This window comes from Pleurodeles waltl, chromosome 7 (genome assembly GCF_031143425.1).
Source record: "Pleurodeles waltl isolate 20211129_DDA chromosome 7, aPleWal1.hap1.20221129, whole genome shotgun sequence".
NCBI classification, from domain to species: Eukaryota; Metazoa; Chordata; class Amphibia; order Caudata; family Salamandridae; genus Pleurodeles; species Pleurodeles waltl.
In genome coordinates, this window is record NC_090446.1 from 575,909,284 (window position 1) to 575,927,720 (window position 18,437).

General features: G+C 49.4%; 1 long non-coding RNA gene across 1 annotated transcript in view; it reads right to left on the reverse strand.

Annotated features, from left to right (window-relative positions):
• Positions 1–645: 645 nt before the first annotated feature.
• Positions 646–18,437, reverse strand: part of LOC138304387 (uncharacterized) — a 114,742-nt gene continuing 96,950 nt past the window's right edge. Inside the window, exon 3 of the long non-coding RNA XR_011205559.1 lies at positions 646–775. This is a non-coding gene — a long non-coding RNA (uncharacterized lncRNA). The remainder of the gene's footprint in view (positions 776–18,437) is intronic.

The following is an 18,437-nucleotide window of genomic DNA, read 5'->3' on the forward strand; positions in this document are numbered from 1 at the left end:
ATGTGTATTTCCAGGTGCTGGGAATGTGTATTGCCCGGTGGTAAGCCTGTGTATTTCCCAGTGCTGGGGTTGCATATTTCCTGGTGGTAAGCCTGCGTATTTCCTGGTGCTGATGTATGTATTGCTTGGTGGTAAGCCTGTGTATTGCTCTGTAGTAAGCCTGAGTACTGCCTGATGCTGGGGCTGTGTATTGCTGAGTGGTAAGCCTGTGTATTGTCTAGTGTTGTTTGTTGTTGCATGCTGGACTCCTATAGAGTGGTGTTCGGTGCTTCGTGTGTTTGTAGCACTTTGTGTTGCTGGGGCAGGGCTTTCGTAACCTCTGGGTTTTGGACATGTGGATAAAAAAATTTCTAGCTTACGCGTCAAGAATTTTCAATTCTATTGAGGACACGGATGCGAGGATTATGCTATCTCTTTCTTTACTGACCAAAAATAGTAGCCAATCAATAAACAGTAAACAAAAAACTACACATCCCATGATGCCATTAATGCCATATCACATGCCCCAATCACCAACCACGACCTCTGTCCATATAAGGCATGACCCCAAATGTCACTTCCTCTTTCTTTGTGAAGTCAGATAATCCATACATTTCAGAAACGAAAACTTCTTACATAGATGAAGAACCATTGAATTCCCAATCAGGCCAAATACAGTCGAAGAGCTCAACCGGAGCTGGAACTTGGAACAAACTACTCAAGAGTAGACGTAAGTAAGAGTTGCCACTACGAAATCCACCAGGATAGAATTTCCAGGTGTTTTTCTGGTCGGAGCCTAAAATAATAAAATAACACAAGGTAATATCTCATGGAGTTAATACAGCCATTAAATTTTTTTACATTACCCAACAATTTAGCAAGGGAGGGCATAATAAAACAATCCAAAATCAATGATATATACATATATTAGAAAATATAACACAACTGTGCTTTTAAGGGAGGGATAATCCTCGCCTCCGTGCCCTTAATAGAATTGAAAATTCTTGACACGTAAGCTAGAAAATGTTTTATTCTATGTCAGATGACCAGTCTGCTGCCTTCATGATGTCCTCTAATCTAGAACCCAAGGCATATGTTTTAGAGGCCATGGCTCCTCTAACTGAATGTGCTCCAAAAAGACTGGTATTTATACCTGCTTCTCCCATCAACCATCTTATCCATCTTGAAAGAGTGGCAGAGGAAACTGGCTTAAATGGTTTCTGTAAAGAAATCAATAACTGTCCAGCTGCAGCCTGCCTAAATTCTTCGGTAACCATCTCATAATCTTTTAAGCATTGTACTACACAAAGTTTAGAGTTCTCAGGATACCTTGGATAAGTTACTGACCTGCAATTGGTCTTTGTTCTTCTGGAAATACTAAAAGCAACACCTTCAGGAGAGTAAACTCTTCCCAATAAGTCTAAGGCCTTGACGTCTGAAACTCTTTTACATGAAATCAGACATAACAACATAGTTAATTTTGCTGAAAGCTGTTTACGAGATAAATACTTATTAGTCGGCCAGGCATCTAAAAATGTTAAGATAATATTTAAATCCCACAAGACCGAGTATCTGGTTTGAGGAGGGTTGGCTAATTGAATACCCCTCAAAAGTTTACATATCAATGGATGTTCACGTACTGGTTTGCCATCAATATGACTATGACCAGCAGAAATGGCTGACCTAAAGTTATTAATAGTCCTATAAGCTAAACCTGAAGATGCCATTTCAGCAAGAAAATTAACAATCAGTTCAATGTTCGACTCCATGGGATTGATATCCCTTCCAATGCACCAACCATTCCATCTGCGCCATGCTGAAGCATATCTTTTGTGGGTGCCAGATGCCCAAGCTTGTTTAATGAAATGCGCAGCTTGTCGCGAAAGGCCTGTGGAATTCCATCTCGACCTGAAACCATCCATGCCATCAAAGTCAACTTCCCTGATAGTATCATTGGATGCTGGAGGCCTTCCAGACTCAATAGAAGATTCAGACAAGGAAGAATGAGCTACGGGCGAGCACATGCCAGCTGAAGAGCAATGGGGAACCATGGTTGAGACCTCCAAAAAGGTGTCACCAGAATGAGGTCTGTTTTCTGTCTCCGAACCTGAGACAGGACCCTGGGAATTAATAGAAATGGGGAAAGGCATAACCCTGAAAGAGGGACCAGTCCTGCAGGAAAACATCTGTCGCTAGAGCTAGAGGGTCCGGGCACCAGCTGAAGAATTTCATTATCTGAGCATTGAGCTGAGATGCAAATAGATCTATTTCGCATGGTCCCCATTCCTTGATTATATGTTGAAAAATCAGTTTCCAATCGCTGGAATCCGCTAGCTATCTGGAGTTCCAGTCTGCAACAGAGTTCTGGGTTCCTGGGAGGTATTCTGCTAATACAACAAGTTGATGGTTCAGACAATAGTGCCAGAAATCCTTGGCAATCTCTGCTAGAATCCTGGGCCTCATCCCCCCCAGTTTGTTGACATATCGAACTGCTGAAATGTTGTCCATTCTCAAAAGAATGCAGCAGTCAGTTTTCTGGGGAGAAAGACTTTTAATGGCAAAAGAGCCTGCTTGGAGCTCTAGACAATTGATATGGAGACTTAGGGGGTGATTCTAACCCTGGCGGTCGGTGTTAAAGCAGCGGCCAACCCGCCAACAGGCTGGCGGTAAAAAAAATGGGATTCTGAGCCTGGCGGGAACCGCCAACACAGACAGCCACCTTAACACTCCGACCGCCACGGCGGTACAAACAAACAGCGCGGCGGTCACCGCCAACAGACAGGCGGCAGACAATGTACCGCCCACACTATTCCAACTCACCAATCCGCCACCTTTTCCGGGGCGGGAGCACCGCCGATAAAAACATGGCGGAAACAGACTACGGACGGGAAAACGCTCACCACTACGCACTCCAGGAGGAAGGAGGACAGCATGGAACCCGAATTAAACATCCTACCTGCTCTCGTCTACCTTCTCATCTACCACGAGTACGAAGTCCGGCGCAGACGACAACGGTGAGTACTGCACCTACGACACACGGGAGGGGGAGGACGAAAGGTTACAGCCACACACATATGCGACCCCCCCCCCCCAACTATGTACTCACCAATGCAGCGCACCAAGTCACAGTGACACCACCCAAACACCCCTGAAAAATGCTAGGACATAATCATATTTTGAATAAATATTTATGTACCAAAAAGCTCCAGAAAATTAGCGTACAACCATGAAAGATATCCACAACAAAACTAATGACACACACATCAGTGTATAACTGAAGTACCAAGTCCTGCACAACCTACGATTTCAGCATGTCCGTGGGCCAAAGTCTTGAGAAACAAGGGCAAAGCCCACACAGGAGACCTGAGTCCTTTGGAGAGAACACTGCAGGGGCATCAGATGTAAAAACTACAGGCACCTCAGGGGGAAGGGAAGGGGGGGGCACCACAGCCACATGAGTCCACGACGCCAGATCCACGAGGAGCCACCATGCCCACTGGGCCATCCTGGGGAGTGCAAAGCCACAGTCTCTCAATGTCTCTACAGTGGGTGGGCTGCCCACTGGGCCATCCTGGGGAGTGCAAAGCCACAGTCTCTCAATGTCTCTACAGTGGGTGGGCTGCCCACTGGGCCATCCTGGGGAGTGCAAAGCCACAGTCTCTCAATGTCTCTACAGTGGGTGGGCTGCCCACTGGGCCATCCTGGGGAGTGCAAAGCCACAGTCCATCAGGTGGATGACAGTCTCCACTGGTCAAGGAGGAGGCATGGTGGGCACAGTGAACCATAAACGGTGCTTGCGACGGCGGTGCCCAGCGGAGCGGTGCTTGAGAAGAAGGGCCCAGCGGAGCGGTGCTTGAGACGGCGGGGCCCAGCGGAGCGGTGCTTGAGAAGAAGGGCCCAGTGGAGCGGTGCTTGAGACGGCGGGGCCCAGCGGAGCGGTGCTTGAGAAGAAGGGCCCAGCGGAGCGGTGCTTGAGAAGAAGTGCCCAGCGGAGCGGTGCTTGAGACGGCGGGGCCCAGCGGAGCGGTGCTTGAGACGGCGGGGCCCAGCGGAGCGGTGCTTGAGAAGAAGGACCCAGCGGAGCGGTGCTTGAGACGGCGGGGCCCAGCGGAGCGGTGCTTGAGACGGCGGGGCCCAGCGGAGCGGTGCTTGAGACGGCGGGGCCCAGCGGAGCGGTGCTTGAGAAGAAGGGCCCAGCGGAGCGGTGCTTGAGAAGAAGGGCCCAGCGGAGCGGTGCTTGAGACGGCGGGGCCCTGTTCAGCGGTGCTCTTCTCCACCGCGGGCCCTGTTCAGCGGTGCCTATCTCCACGGCGGGGCCCTGTTCAGCGGTGCTCTTCTCCACCGCGGGCCCTGTTCAGCGGTGCCTATCTCCACGGCGGGGCCCTGTTCAGCGGTGCTCTTCTCCACCGCGGGCCCTGTTCAGCGGTGCCTATCTCCACGGCGGGGCCCTGTTCAGCGGTGCTCTTCTCCACCGCGGGCCCTGTTCAGCGGTGCCTATCTCCACGGCGGGGCCCTGTTCAGCGGTGCTCTTCTCCACCGCGGGCCCTGTTCAGCGGTGCCTATCTCCACGGCGGGGCCCTGTTCAGCGGTGCTCATCTCCACGGCGGGGCCCTGTTCAGCGGTGCCTATCTCCACGGCGGGGCCCTGTTCAGCGGTGCTCTTCTCCACCGCGGGCCCTGTTCAGCGGTGCCTATCTCCACGGCGGGGCCCTGTTCAGCAGTGCTCATCCAGCAGGTCAAGGGAGCCAGACCTGGCCTCGACTCCCTGCTCAGTCGCCCTCGGACCGTGACGTTTCTGGACCCTTCGGGGACGGACTCCTGGCCTCCTTAGTGTCCTCCTTCCCAGCTGGGATGTGGCATGTGGGGTCCACCTTCTCCGCGCTCCTGCTGCCCTTCCGCTCCTTTGATGGGGCTCTCGGGCCCTTGCCTCCCCCAGATGGTGTGGGTGGTGAAGTGGCCGCACATTGCTCCTTGGGGGCAGCCCTGTCGGTCCTCGCACGGCGGTCCTTGGTTTTGCGGGTCCTCTTGCCGGGGGGGGGCTGGACGTGTCCTTGCTGCAGCTCGATGTGTCACTGCTGGCAAAGGGTGGGCTCCAGAACCCAGGCACAACAGTGACACCCGAAGCTGGGCTGGTGGTGGCTGCGGTGCTCTTGGGACTCTTTGAAGATGGATGGGGGAGGTCATCGGGGGGAAAGAGGTTAAGGTTAGCCAGGAAAAGTTTTTTAGGGCCAAGGTAAAGGGTAGGAGAAGTGGAGATGGAAGTGGAGGTAGAGGAGGTGGTTGTAGGAGAGTTAGGTGTGCTGTCATTGGGTGAAGGTGCTGGTGCTGTAGGCTGTCGTGAGGTGGATGGCTGTTGGGTGGGTGGCTGCCTGCGTTTGTGTGTCTTGGAAGAGGGGGTGACAGACACAGTGGGAGAGGACACAGGGGACGTGTACATGGCAGTGGGGGTGGTGACTGCACGAGTGTGGACTGTACTGGAGGGTGAGGTGGTGATGGAAGCACTGGCTGATGTTGGGGTGCATGCAGGTGTGAGTGTAGACGTCACAGGGAGGGAGGAGGGAGACGAGGAGGAGGGGGACACAGGGGTGGCAGTGGCTGTTGGCATGTCTGCATCTGGGTGTTGCTCGGGTGAGTGTTTGCGGGATCTGTGGTGCTTGTGTTTGGATGAGCTGCTCTTGGGTGTTGAGGTGTGTGCAGGCTGGTCTGATGGTGTGGATGGGATAGGCTGAGGAACAGGAGACAGAGGCAGGCTGGAGGCAGTCAGAAGAGGGAGGCTGGAAACAGGGACAATGGCTGCCGTCAGTGCTGAGGCCAGAGCAGTGAACGCTCGTTGATGGGCAGCCTGACCCGAATGAATGCCCTCCAGGTACGCATTGCTCTGTTGCACCTCCCTCTGCACACCCTGGATGGCATTCAAAAGGGTCGTCTGCCCAACAATGAGCGTCCTTACCAGGTCAATGAGCTCCGCACTGAGGGCAGCAGGGGCAACAGGGGCAGGGGCTGAGGTGCCTGGGGCGAAGGAGACGCGCGCCTTCCTGGGCGAACCGGCACGGAGCGAAGACTGAGGGGCTGCTGGGAGGGCGGGGCTGGTGCGCTGGGTGGCGGCTGTACCTGTAGAGGCGGGGGGCACGGATGTTGCCGCCACCCCTAGGGAGCTCCCATCCGAGGACGTGTAGCTTTCGCTGCTCTCACCAGCGGTCCCCGTCGTGGTGCTCCCCTCGTCCTCCGGATCACTGGTGCCCTCGGTGTCTGTTCCTGGGCCCACCGGGGCCTTGTGTCCTGCAGCTCCCTCGTGCTCCGATGCCATATCTCCTCCGCCTGATGATGCTAATGCACACATGCACAAGAAGATGAAGAGAAAGGGTGGGGGGAGAAAAAAGAAGACCAGGTTGAGTGCATGCAATGTCAACACCGTTGGCGGAGAGGACAGACACAGGTGCCTAATGCACTAAGCCGCGCATTCGGGGTACACTACTCAGTACTACTGACTAAGACAACAGGCCAAGAGACGTCAAACGCGCACATGGGAGATGCTGGACCTTCAATGGCTGTACTTGTCACCCTACAGAGGTGGGGGCCGGGGGCACAGGGCCATGCCTAAGGGAGAGGACTACACTACAGAAAGCGCCCTGGCCTAATGTCACCCACAGCCCTCCTCCCCCACCCAGACGCCTCCACTGCGCAGAAAGATAGGAGAATGTGCTGATACTCACCCCCTTGTGTCTGCTGTGATGTCTTAAAGCGCCCATCCAATTCAGGGTAGGCCACAGCCAGGATCCGGGACATCAGGGGGGTCATGGTGCGACTGGCACCCCTCCTAGGTTGGGAGGCCATCCCCAGCAGTGTTTCTGCGGTCTTCCTTGTTCCGCGGCGGATGTCCTCCCACCTCTTGCGGCAGTGGGTGCCCCGTCTGTTGTGGACCCTCAAGGTCCGGACTTCCTTGGCGATGGCACGCCAAATCTCGATCTTCTGATGGGCGCTGACCTATTAGACATGTACAGGGTGGAAAGGAGGAAATCATCAATGACCTGCATGTTAGATGTAATTGGCCCCCACCCACCCACTTTGCCATATGGCACATGCTCTCATCTGTCGGGCGTTGCACTCCTCATTCGCCCCCCACCCCACCAACTTACATCCACCCCAATCCACACAGGCATAGCCCATTCCATTAGCACCCGGTGTACTCACTTGTTGGTCTGGAGGACCGTAGAGTAGCGCATACTGGGGGAGGACCCCATCCACGAGCTTCTCCAACTCTTCAGACGTGAAGGCAGGGGCCCTTTCCCCAGGCGCAGCAGCCATTGTATCTTCCAGACCGAGGTCACAGCAGCACTTGCAGTATAGGTCCTCTCCTGTGGATGGTCAGGTCTCGAGTGATTAAGCAGATAGAAAATGGCGGTCACGCCAGCGGCGGTGCGTACCGCGGCGGTGCGTACCGCGACCGCCGGCGCACTTCGTCATTGGCTCCTGAAACCCATAGGCTTCAATGTTAACCAATGCGGCTTTGCGCCGCGGTCTGCGACCGCCTACCGCCACGGTGTGCCCCGCCAGCGCATTGACCTCACATCCCATTGTCCCACTTCACAGGTCAGGCAGCCGCCATTTCAAGGGCCCACATGGCTTAATTTTGACTGCGACACACAGACCTAGGCCTTGCATTGCCACACATACACGCCTTTCAACCCATTGCCATTCTTTAACTGTGCAAGCTGTCTGTACGTACCTGTGTTTTGGCTGACTCTGTGCTCCATGTTGTCCTTCCTAGGCACCGTCCGCTGGGACTTGCGAGGAGAAGGAGGAATCCTCGCGTGTACCGACCGCTGGTGGACCTGTCGACAATGGAAGAACGCCATATAATACTTCGAAACAGACTTGACCGTGCCACTATCCATGAACTGTGTGCCCAGCTGGAGCCAGCCCTGATGTCCCCCATCCGCCAACCCACAGGGATTCCCCCTCTGGTGCAGGTTTTGTCAGTCCTCCATTTTTTGGCCAGTGGGTCATTCCAGACCACAGTGGCCATGTCATCTGGAATGTCTCAGCCTATGTTTTCTAAGATTTTGAGCAGAGTGTTGTCTGCCCTGATGAAACTCATGCGGAGCTACATCATTTTCCCCGAGGAGGGTGACTTGCCTACAGTGAAGGGTGATTTCTATGCCCTTGGACACATCCCCAACATCATTGGTGCCATTGATGGGACCCATGTGGCTTTGGTACCCCCAAAAGACGATGAGCAGGTGTTCCGAAACAGAAAAAATTATCATTCGATGAATGTCCAGGTGGTCTGTTTGGCTGACCAGTACATCTCCCATGTAAATGCCAAGTTCCCAGGGTCAGTGCATGACGCGTATGTGATGCGAAATAGCAGCATCCCCTATGTGATGGAGCAGCTACAGAGACAACGTGTGTGGCTAATAGGTGACTCTGGTTACCCCAACCTGCGGTGGCTACTGACCCCAGTAAGGAATCCCCGGACAAGGGCAGAGGAACGCTACAATGAGGCCCATGGCCGTACTAGGAGGGTGATTGAGCGAACCTTTGGCCTCCTGAAGGCCAGGTTTAGGTGCCTGCATATGACTGGTGGATCCCTAATGTACTCACCAAAGAAGGTGTGCCATATCATCGTGGCCTGCTGTATGCTTCACAACCTGGCTTTGCGACGCCAGGTGCCTTTCCTGCAGGAGGATGGTCCAGATGGTGGTGTTGTAGAAGCCGTGGAGCCTGTGGAGAGTGAAGAGGAGGAAGACTCAGAGGACGACACAGACAATAGGGATAGAGTGATACAACAGTATTTCCAGTGACACCCAGGTAAGAATCACCCACGCCATTTCCCAATTGCTTCTAGCCTCCTGCATCTGTACTTTATGTAGTTCCCCACAGATGTTTTTCAGTAATTTTTGCCTTTCCCTTCCCTTCTCAGTGCTGTCTGACTCAGTACCTGACTTCTGCTTGGTTCGCCCATGAAATACAGCGTATTGACATTGGTATGTTGTTATGACTAATTGACAGAACAGAAATTGAACAGTAATATGTAATACATTTGTTAATAAGACAGCATGACTCAAAACAGATTATTGTGCAAAATGTGATTTATTTACAGTGCTAGATATCGGTACATGTGATTCTAAGGGTGATGGGTGGGGGTGGAGGAATATCCATGGCAGAGTCCGGTTCTCAGTCTCACAGGTGCATTGTTCTTTTGCCTGGGGAAGGATGGAGCATAGGCAGTTCATGGTTGGACAGGGTGGCAATGTGGGACAGTGGGAAGAGTTCAGGGGGTATGTCCTGCTGGCGGGGGTCTTGACATCCTACTCTGTCTTTTTCTTTGGTTTCAGGCTCCTCTTACGGGGTGGTTGTTCTTCAGCAGGAGGTGGGGTTCTGGGGGGCTGTCGAGGTGTTGGGACCTCCTGTCCACTAGCGCCGGCGGAGGTGGTAGGCTGTTCCTGGTCCGGCCTAGTGACAGGGGCCCTGTGTGGTGCACCATGGTCCCGCAACGCGTCCTCTATCCTGTGGAGGGCCAGGACGATGGTCCCCATTGCGGTCCCGATGATTCTCAGCTCCTCCCTGAACCCCATGTAGCGTTCTTCCTGCTGTGCCTGGATCTCAGTGAACCTGGCCAGTACCGTCGCCATCGTTTCTTGGGAGTGGTGGTAGGCTGCCATGATGGTGGTGAGGGCCTCTTGGAGAGTGGGTTCCCTGGGCCTCTCCTCCCCCCCCTGTCGCACAGCAGCCCTCCGAGCTGCCCGGTTTCCCCCGGCCTCTGTCCCCTGGCCGGTGTGCCCGCTCCCACTGCCCCCAGGTCCCTGTTGTTGTTGGGGTGTTGGGTTAGCCTGGGTGCCCTGTAGTGGCGGACACACCGCTGATTGAGCTGTCCTAGAGACAGAGGCATGGGTCCGCTGGGTGGGAGCTGTGCTGGTGTCGGCAGAGGGGGTCGGGTCTGGTGTGGCCTGTAGCTGCCTGAGGGGAACCGACTGCCCAGAGGTCCCCGATGGTCCGGGCTGGTCATCAGGTTCACTGTCGACAGAGCTGCTATCCTCAGTGTGGGCCTGTTCCGGTGGTGGGATGGACACTTCTGGACCCTCCTGGCTGGTGTGTTGTCGTTCGGGTCCTGCATGGGGTAAGAGAGTTTGGTTATTGTTTCTGTGTGTGCAATAGCGTGCGTGTTATGGGTGCCCTTGTTCCCCAGTGCAGGCATTCCCTTGAGGGAGGTGTTGTGAGGGTATTTAGTGGGGGGGAGGGTTTAGTGCAGTGGTCATGCATAGGTGATGGGTGCCCATGATTTGTGTTGGCATGCAGGAGTTGGTGTTGGGATGGGTGGGTTGTGCTGGTGAGACATTGTCAGGGAGGATATGTGCTGGGGGGTTGGGGGTGAGGGTGGGGGTGTGGGTTGGCATGCTGGTGGGGTGGGGGGGATATAGTAGTTGAGATGGGACTTACCAGAGTCCATTCCTCCGGCTACTCCAGCGAGGCCCTGAGGATGCAGGATGGTCAAGACCTCTTGCTCCCACGATGTAAATTCGGGAGGGGTGGGTGGGGGTCCGCCGCCAGTCTTCTGGACCGCGATGTTGTGCCTGGAGACCATCGATCGGACCTTCCCCCGTAGGTCGTTCCATCTTTTGCGTATGTCCTCCCTATTCCTGGGATGCTGTCCCACCGCGTTGACCCTGTCCACGATCCGCTGCCATAGCTCCGCCTTCCTGGCTATACTGGTGTGCTGCACCTGCGAGCCGAAGAGCTGGGGTTCCACTCTTAGGATTTCCTCCACCATGACCCGGAGTTCTTGGTCCGAAAAGCGTGGGTGCCTTTGGGGTGCCATGGGGTGGTGTGGGTGAGGTGTGGGGTGGTGTATGTGATGATGAGTATGTTGGTGTGTGGTCCTTTGTGCTACTATGTGGTGTGTGTGATGGTGTAGTGTGCCTCAGTGTGTCTTGCTAGGGATTGTCTGCTGTGTCTCTCTCTCCTTCTCTCAGTAATTCTGGTCGCAGGGGTTTGTGGGTGATGTGGGTGTGTGTTTTATAGTTGGTTGATTGTGTGGGAGTGGTGTGTGTATGTGTATCAGGTGTGTGTATTTCAAATTGTCCAATGTGGCTGTGTTTTGGTGATGTGTGTGTATTCTGACCGCGGCGGTGTGTACCGCCAATGGAATACCGCGTTTGAATGACCGCCGTGTGGATTCGTGGGTCGTAATGGCATGGGCGTATTTCTGTTGGCGTGACGGTGGAGGTTTGGTCATCTCCAGTTTATCGCTGCCCGCCGATGTGGCGGGCTGCAGTGGAGGACGGATTTTTGGAGGTTTGGCCGTTGTGGGTCAGAATGACCGTGGCGGTTGACCGCGGCCGCGGCGGTGTTATGGCGGTCTTATGACCGGCGGTAAGGGCATTTTACCACCGAGGTCAGAATCACCCCCTTAGACTGGTATTGACAGGTAAGCATCTTTTAGGTCCAGGTGGACCATCCAGTCTCCTTCTAATAGAATATCCCTCAACATGTGGATCTCTTCCATCTTGAAGTGTCTGTACACGATCCAATAATTGAAATCTTTTAGGTTCAAAACTAGTCAATGACCCCCCACCCTTTTTGTCCACCACAAATATGGGACTGCAAAAACCTGAGGGATGCAGAACTGAATAATCTACTGCTCCTTTGTCCATCAATGCTTGTACTTCCACGTCTATAAACATCTGATTTGTGTGGGAAAAATTCATTTGAATAGGAGGGAACAGTTGATCCGTAGTATTGATAAACTCCAGGTGAAAACCTGAAACGGTCTGCAGAATACAGGGATCCCCTGAGATTTTTTTCCAGTTGTCTGCAAACAAAGTCACTCTGCCCCCAAGAATAACCTGAGAATGAGGAATAATGCTTACCAGAATAGGCAACTTCTTGGATTACTCCTTGTTGACCCCTATGTTGTCTGCGGAATCTGGGTCGACCTCCTCTGGAGCGAGTGGGGTAGAACGTAGAGTCGGATTGGTCTCCATGCCAACCACCCCTTCTTCTGGGGTAATAGTTTTGGGGACTAAAAAAGGAACCTTGGCCGGGCATTCGTCCTCCAAAACGACCGGCCCTGGTAAAAAGGCCACACTTAAAAACTTTTTAAAGAGACATTTGTGCCTTATCCAGAGAAGAGTTTTTTCGGATCAATGCGCATAAGGACAGATTTCCTTCGTTCTGTAGTATAACTTTGAGAAATATAATAAATGGAAAGTACTTATCTGTTGCAAAGCAGCAAAGAAAGAGGAAGTGACATTTGGGGTCATGCCTTAAATGGACAGAGGTCGTGGTTGGTGTTTGGGGCATGTGATATGGCATTAATGGCATCATGGGATGTGTGGTTTTTTGTTTACTGTTTATCGATTGGCTGCTTTTTTTGGTCAGTAAAGAAAGAGATAGCATAATAGGAGCCTCTGGTCCTGACATAGAATTGCTTGTCACTGAGTTGCTGGATCTGCTTGTAGCGGAGCTATTGGCTTATATAATGTTGTGTTTATTTTTCTTTTGAATTTTATCACGCATTGCAGAACTTAATTGCTTGCAGGGCATTTTGAAAGCGTTTTTCACATTTTTTGTAAGGGAGGGGGTCTTGGTTAAATCGCTCTGTTGTACCCGCGTGTTTCTTGTTGGTGTGCCTGTGCATTGCTACGTTGGTGTGTTGTTCCTGAGTATAACTGGGTGGTTTGTATGTATATTTTTGCCTGCTATCCCTGGTATTGCTGGTAGCTGTGTCTGTAATGCTGAAGCTGAGCCTCCTGTGTCTGTGCTTTTGTATTACTGCTCTTTGACCTCCGCTTTCTGTATTTTGAGTTTACCTATTACTGCGTGTAAGGCACAGGTATTGCTCGGTGTCTGGCACGTGATTTGCCCGATGTTGGGACGGTGGTTTCTGGGAGATGCCCTATGCGTTGCTATTTCTTGTCTGTGATTTATTGTGCACTGGCTGTATCTTGTTTGTGTACAATGTCCTTGCTCCTAAAGAATTAAACGTTACTATTGATTTCTGTAAAATATGTGGTCTTGGTGCAGACTAACCACACTTGCATGGACACTACTATTTTGACTCCGGTTCTTGGTTTTTGTTTGTATTAGATTGCCAAATATTTCTGAAACTTGCACAAATGAGAAGCACGTACTGAATAACATGCACTTGTTTGCGAAGATTGTCATTGTGCGTGGTCCATTGGTGCTTTTACTTTTTCCTAGGCTGTGCACTTTTAGTCGCCTGTAATTCCACACTTCCTCCTGCTTAAATTAATTTGCCTGCCCTTAAAAATTCGTGGAACGATTCCATACTCTGTCCATAAACGGAGTGGTGCCGTAAAATACTGCACTTCTTAAATTTGCCACTGAAGGTCGCTGCTGTACCGTGTTAAGCGATTGAATCCCTTTTTTTCCGTCGAGATAAACATTTGTGTCTGCTTGGTACCAAGTTTGTTTGAAAAAATATTATATTGTAGTGTAGTTACAATCATGTAGCGCTTGCTACCACTGACTTGGCGTTAAAGTGCTTTGCAGCAAATAACATGCTACTCCAGAGCACAAGGTTAGTGAATAACTTCGTGGTTATTAGGATCAGTATAGTGTTCTCAAGAAAACCATTCCATGCATTTACTCCAGTTTTTGTAGTATAGTAACTTAATAGAGGTTAGCTGTGATCATTAGTGGAAGGTAAGGAAATCAATGCTGAGGGTTGGTGAGGTGAGTAGATAGGCTAGAGGTGATCAAGTATTGTTAGGTTGCAGGGATATATATGGTCTCAAAGCAGCAGAAGTTGTAATCTATGAAATGAGATGTGGGCAATTTGCAAAAATACAATAATAGAGAATTAAGGCAGACAGTTATACAATGCAAAGTAGGTTATACTCAGAGAAAGAACGGATCAAGGGGAAAGGCGGTAAGGACAGGGTCTTTTGAAAAGGAGAAGGAACCAATCAGTGGGTTAAAGTTAAGGGCAATTTTTCATTCATGGGATTAGAAATATAGTGGGTAGAGACATTTGGAGATAGCATGCAAGGTAAGGATGTAAAACTGTAAAAATAAATACAAACATGTTCGTGTGAGAAAGTATATTACATTTGAGTTATCATTTTATGAGCTGTGGAGCTCAACCAGGTGGTTGACGAGGATGTGTGAGATTTAGATGTGCAATTTATAGTTTGTCATATACTGGCAGCATTGATGAGCGTTTAAAGTCCCTTTGTTGTGTTAAATATTTTTAAATGTCGTGTTATCCAAGGCATTTTGATGCTGCTCAAATTATATATATTATAAATATATACACAATGTATGGAATAGTTTAAATTACAGCTCCCACAAGTCAAGATAAAGATCTCAACTTAAGTTTTAAGTTTTTTTTTATTTCAAATTCCTTCACATTTACAAAGCATTTTGAAACTTTAATTTCTGCATTTCTATGTATATGTACTTTATTCATCTCTAATATTATTTAATTTTTGAAACAGTCGGGGACCCCCTACGCAGCCTTAGTGGACTCCCAGTCACCCATGGACCACAAGTTGATAACTACTGCACCAGAGCATACTCTCAAAAGGTGATGAAAATAGTGCTTGCAATAAGTCTAACCACTGACAATGGTTTAGGGTAGCTTTCCAACCCATCATCGTTTTGCCCACCATGGCACCTCTGTTTGGACCAAGCCATATTTACATGAGTCTTGAACCTGGACCAGTCGGGGTGGACTAGCCTGACCTGCCAGGTCAGGTCCTTCTTGAACCGGAACACAGGCATCCCAAAATGGATTTCATCATACCTGCGTCTAGTCAGTTGGATGTTGCTTAGCTCCTTTGGCACGGTGAACACTGGACCCAAATCTGGGCATGCTCTTGTCATTTAGGGCAGTACATTAAACACACAAAAGGTGAAGGGAGGATGCTTGCAATAAGTCTAACTGCTGGCAATCACTCGAGATAGCTTTCTAACCATCATTCTTTTGCCCACCATGCTACCACAGTTTGCATTCAGGGAACTATATAGCAGCTGTGTACAAGCTACCCCTTCTTTTAGAATGCAGGTGACATGCCACCTGCACTTTAAACAGAGGAGAGAGATCCCCTAGGAGGCAGGTGTACTGAGCGACTGCACCTGCCTGCACAGCAATATCTAGAGGGGTCCATGGACCACCTTTGCGTCCTCCAGAGGCCTGGCTTAAGGAGGCATACCACGGCTGCCTGCAGGACGATAGCTGGAGGAGTCCACGGACCCCCTTTCTGCCCTCCAGGGGGCTGGCTTAAGATGGCATACTGACAGTGCACCACCTTTTGTGGCTTACTGTCAGTGTGCCTCCTAAGGGCCTGTTAGCCTCTTTGCTGCGTCCATAATACTGTGCGGGTGCAGAGGCAAAGCAGCTCTCCCATTTGCATGGGGCCACGCTCCCATGTAAATGAGTGAACACCCTGTGAAGTTAGCACTGGTGCTACATGTGCACCAGCGCTATCAGGCTTACTGCACATGCGTCTATGGCGCCTTCTGGAATAGCATAGTGCCTGGCGTGTGCAAAAAGTGGGTGCACAAGCCTGTTGTGCCCCCGGGGGCACTATGTCTAAAACAGCTGCTGGTGGCCTAAGCTGTTTCTTTCATAGACCGCTTAGGAAGATGTGACAAAGCAAATTCCCCGGCTTTGTGAACTGTTGTCCTGGAATGCTCACGAGCTTTTACAAATCAAACACAGTGAACTCCTGCCACTCTGAGGAGAACTTTGGGCACCAGCACTACTTTTTATACAAATTAAACACTACCTTCTGGAATGCACTTTTCTTGTAAAAGCGAGGTAGGGGCGTCATCAACCTGTTGCTTTACGAGCTGCAGCGGGAGTGGGGTTCTTGATAGACCTCTTGTGTCTGCAGCTCAGCAGACAAAGGCTCGAAAATAATGTTAAGGGACGGAGGGTGAGCAAGTGGATGGATGAATGGATAGATGGATGAGTAAAAGGGTGAATGGATGGATGAGTGAGCAAAAGGAATGGATGGATGAGTCAAAGCGTAAATAGATGGGTGGATGAGTGAATGGATGAATGAAATGAAAGGTTGGATGGATTGATGGAGCGAAAGGATGGATGGATGGATGGATGAAAAGGGGATGGGTAAGTGAAATGATGCATGACTAAGTGAAAGGATGGATGGACAGGTTTAATGGATAGGTTTGAAAATGGAAGTATAGTTTTGGATATGGATTGGTGGACGGACAGACGGAATGATGGATGAAAGATTGAATGGATGACAGAATGTAATGGTGAAATGGTGGATATTAGTGAGTGGATGGAAGGATGAAAAGGCTGAATGGATAGATGCTTGGATATGATAGACAAGCAAGGCCTTCTGGGGAGGGTCACAATGACTTGCTTGGTACCATAAGAGTTTTGGTTAAATGTGTTTTTTTATTTTTTATTTCTGTCTACTCCCCTGTAGCGAAGTGTCTGTGACATGGAAGTTCTGGTGGTCTCCTAAACTGGGTATCTTCCAAAGGTCTACTTAATCTGACGGAGCATGTGATGACCTTCTGAGGCTTTGTGCCCCAGAATTCTGGACAACCTGTGACATATAGGTGCCATATTTTCCCCAGGAGACTGTCACAACAGGGATAGTTTGAATCATGGCACATGCATATTAAATACCTTTATGTGGAAATGACCTGTTCCTCATTCGATCTTCTGGAGTATGCAACTACTACACTCCAGATTTCTCAATCTGAAATTAAGTTACTCGTCACAAATTCTCACTCTTGAGAGGCAGCAGGTCCTTCTAGAATCCCAATTGATGTGATAAAATGAGATATTGATTTGTGGTAATCTCTTTTGCGCATTTTCTCTTCAGTAGTTCTTGTTGCTGGCCAACTACCTCCGCGATTGTTCAGCCAATTCATAAAACCGGGGATAAGCTACAACCGATTGTCTCATAACTCCGCTGGATTCCGAGGGAAAGCCTTTCAGTAAATATCTGCTGAATGCTTTATACACATGGACAATGGGTTTCAACCTCTTGCCATTTCACCAATCTGGATTTAGTCCAAACTAATACACAATCGATAACATTGTCAGCTTAATGTTACTTGTTGACAAAACACTAAAAGGGGGAATATGTTTATATACATGCTTTGTTGACTACTCATTAGATTTTGACCGAATAAACTGAAAAAAACATTTCTGCACTTCCTAGTCTTGTTGCATGAAAATACCTAATTTCAAATCAAACTAGCAAATAGCATCCTCGCTCCCAGGATGACCACCAGCAATGGTCTGAAATAAGGCTGTATTCTAGCTCCTCTGTCTTTTTCATAATATATACCTGACTTAACATCATATCTGGATCATCCAAGTGGTCTTGCTTCAAAACTGGGAAAACAGCCCATTAAATACTTAGCATATACTGACGATATTATATTTCTTTCATTAACACCTACCAGACTCTAAAATTATTTTACCTAACTAGTACAATGTAATTATCAGAACACCTTACAGATAAATCTTGATAAAACAAAAATAATGTCCTTTGGGGAGAAAAGGAAAGGCCTGAGGTGGCTTATTGATGGAAGCCGGTTTGAAGAAGTGTAGACATACCTGGGGGTAACTGTCAGCAACAACCTATCCTGGTTTACCCATATAGAAGAGAGTCAGACAAAGTCTACCATTGTCACCAATGGTAGAGATCTGGTAACATCTATGGTGGACAGGTCATCATTCAAAAAAGTTAAATAATTAATTTGAAACTGATACCAACCCTCGTACATGGCTCAGTTTTCGTCAATGGCAATATAGTGTACATGATTCATAAAATTCACATAAATTAAATAAAGTCTCTACTGAACTTGTGTCACTAGACTCTTCAGTTAAGACTCTGACTCAAACTTACACTACTTTCATTAATTGGCTTACATCATATAGCTAAGTTAAACTACATTGGCGATCGTATATCAAACACAGAAGAGTCATTAAATTGGCTTATCATCGATGCGCCTAGATCTACCGAAAGTCCAAAACCTTCACCAAGCCCAGAATTTATCAGCAAAATAATAAAAAAGCAAATTGCTGTCTTTATTCTGGCAAATATTCTTTGGCTGCAGCGTAGGACTTTGATATGGGATACTTTAATAACCAACAGCAGGTCAGCTGATCTAGGAACTTTAGGAAGATACAAATGCTCAAATTATACAATAGATTCATTTTTTCATACAACCAGGGGTATCTTTCATCTTCCTTAGTACCTACCTGTAAAATCAAGTACTTACGATTTTGCCTTTTCTACATTCCAAATAAACAATTTAAGGCACATTGAACAGGGATTGTTTAGCAACTAAAACCAGTTGACTGCGATTTAACGAGAAAAATATCCAATAGTCTTATGCATAAGCCTGGCACTTTCTAAACTGAGAAAAAAAAACTTGAAGCTTTTGTTGACGCTAATCTACATACGATCCAGGAAACGGTAAAGTACTGTTTTCCAACAC